This window comes from Pteropus vampyrus, unplaced genomic scaffold, assembly GCF_000151845.1.
Source record: "Pteropus vampyrus isolate Shadow unplaced genomic scaffold, Pvam_2.0 Scaffold113, whole genome shotgun sequence".
NCBI classification, from domain to species: domain Eukaryota; kingdom Metazoa; phylum Chordata; class Mammalia; order Chiroptera; family Pteropodidae; genus Pteropus; species Pteropus vampyrus.
The window spans coordinates 4354639-4357705 of NW_011888894.1; positions in this window are offsets into that span (position 1 = coordinate 4354639).

Sequence of the window (3067 nt, forward strand, 5' to 3'; positions counted from 1 at the left end):
CCTTTGCTGTGCAAAAACTTTTTAGTTTGACATAGTCTTATTTGTTTATTTTTTCTTTTGTTTCCTTTGCCCCAGGAAATATATCAGAAAAAAATATTACTAAGAACATAGTCAGAGAGTTTACTGCCTATGTTTTCTTCTAGGAGTTTTATGGTTTCAGATCTTACATCTGTCTTTAATCCATTTTGAGTTTATTCTCATATTGGTGTAAGAAAGTGGTCTAGTTTCATTTTTTTTTTTTTTTTTGCATGTATTTGTTCAGTTTTCCCAATACCATTTGTTGAATAGGCTGTCTTTATCCCATGGTATATTCCCCTCTCTTTGTCATAGATTAATTGACCATATAGCCATAGGTTTATTTCTGGGCACTCTGTTCTCTTCCATTGATCCATGTGTCTGTTTTTATGCCAGTACCATGCTGTTTTGATTACTGTTGCCTTGTATAGTTTGATATCAGGTAGTGTGATATCTCCAACTTTGTTCTTTTTTCACAATAGTTCTGTGAAAAATACCATTGGTATTTTGATAGGGATTGCATTGAATCTATAGATCATTTTGGGTAGTATGGACATTTTAACAATGTTAATTTATCCTATTTATGAGCACAATATATGTCTCCATTTATTTGTATCTTCTTCAATTTCTTTCTTTAATGTCTTATAATTTTCTGAGTATGGTCTTTACCACCTTGGTAAATTTATTTCTAGTATTTTATTTTATTTTTTGATGCAATTGTAAATGGGATTGTTCTCTTGATTTCTCTATCTGATTTGTTATTGGTGTATAAAAATGTAACTGATTTCTGAATATTAATTTTGTATCCTGCTACTTTACTGAATTCATTATTAGTTCTAATAGTTTTTTGACGGACTCTTTAGAATTCTCTCTATATAGTATCATTCATCTTCAAATAATGACAGTTTTTTTTTTCCTCCTTTCTATGTTCATCAGGGATATTGGCCTATAGTTTTCTTTTTTGTAATGTCTTTGTCTGTTGTTGGAATCAGGATTATGCTGGCCTCGTAAAATGAGCTTGGGAATCTTCCTTCCTCTTGAAATTTTTGAAATAGTTTGAGAAGGATAGGTGTTAATTCTTTTTTGAATGTTTGGTAAAATTCACCTGTGAAGCCATCTGGTCCAGGACTTACATTTGTTGGAAGTTTTTTGATGATTGATTTGATTATTTTTAGTAGTAATTGGTCTTTTCAGATTTTCTGCTTCTTCATTCTGTTCTGGCTGATTGTATGTTTCTAGAAATTTATCCATTTCTTCCAAATTGCCCAATTTATTAGCATATAATTATTCATAGTATTTTCTTATGATCCTTTGTATTTCTGTGGTTGTCAGTTGTTACTTTTCCTCTTGTATTTCTCAGCAGGTCCTTTTTAATTTCTTTTTTTTTGGACTCTTTTGCAGTTCTATGCCTTCATGTTAAGGTATTTTTGCTCAGTGCAGTTCCTCCTTGACCAAAAATAAACAAATAGCTAAGTTTTGTCTTTCAATTATGTGTAATTAAGGTCATATTAGGAAAATATAATTGAGGTTGAGAGTTGTATTCACTTTTCTTCCAACATAGTATTGGAAATCCTACCTACAGCAATCAGACAAGAAAAAGAAATAACAGGCATGCAAATTGGAAAGGAAGAAGTATTTCATATCTACCTATGTAATTTCTTTGCAATAGGAACTAAGGGCAGTTCTACCTCAAATATGGTTAAAATCCTTCAATGACTTGCCACTTCACCTAAAGTAAAATCCAGTCTGCTCTCTAAGGTCAAGATGATTTGGCCCTTCTCTGCCTCAGCTTCATCTGGTCTCTTTTCTGTGCCTTGAATATGCTATGGTCTTTTTCAATTTTATCTTCTCCAACCACAGTGTTGATTTCCTTTGTTGCTGTTATACTATGATGTCTGTCTTGTTTATTTTTTGTTTATTTGTTTATTGTTTGTCTCCTACACAAAATGTGAGCTGTATTATGGAATTTATCTCTCTTCGTTTGCTGCTATACCCACAGGGTCTAGCATAGGTGCCTGGTACATATTCGCTGAATAAATAAATGAACAAATAAATGAATGGGCATACTCATTTGAAACCTAGGGAAAAACAGAATGGCCAGTGTTTCATGAGACAGAATAAAGTGTTAAGGGTAAGAATATGAGGTAACACAGTTTGGGTTTAAACTCCAGCTTTATCGTTTATAAACTGTATGACCTAGGGAAATTACATAACCTCTGGGTGCCTCAGTTTCTAGAGAATAAAGGTAATAATAGTATCTGCCTCAAGATTGGGTGTGATTATTAAATAAAGCAACACATCTAAAGTACTTTGATGAAGAAATGCTAAAGAATGGTCAGGAAGTCTCATATTCAAGAATTTTAGAAGTATTTATCAACCCCTGGGAATTGAATGCCAATAAAAGTTTGCAGGTAGGAGGTCAGGTGGCTCTTTGCTCAGTCCAGTGTGTGACCCTGAGAGCTGGTAGCCCCCTAGAGCTGGGAAGACCATAGTGCTTCCTCTTATATGACTGGACTAAGACATTCCAAATGCACACGGTTCTATCTGGCTTTACCAATTGGAAGGAATTGAAAGTTGTTCACACATAGCTGTGGTGTGAAGCTGGCTGTAACTGGCAGTATTTCACTAATGGTTCAGAGGTAAACAACAGTGAGATAACTCAGCTAATGCCTGCCTACTGCCAGACGCCAGAGCATCAGGGCTTTGCTAGGCAGAAATGACAAGACATTGACATTTTTTAGACTCTACACTGGAATTTGATTTGGAATCAACGTTTGTAACAGGCTGAAAGTGATTCATCAGTTCATTTTTGCAGCTAGATGAGCAGTCCCTTGTTTCCTTGGAAACTCAGACCTGAGCAGATATAGCTCAGAATGTGCACCCTCATGTTTTCAGCTGAGCAGATACAGGCAGAGTCTCTCCCAAGAGATTCAATATGTTGCCTTAAACAGAAGAACCAAGAATAAGGAAGAATTGCCATATTGAAATTGAATACTACAGACATGGCTGGATCTCACAAAACACAGTAATTCCAAATAAGAGAGACAGACAC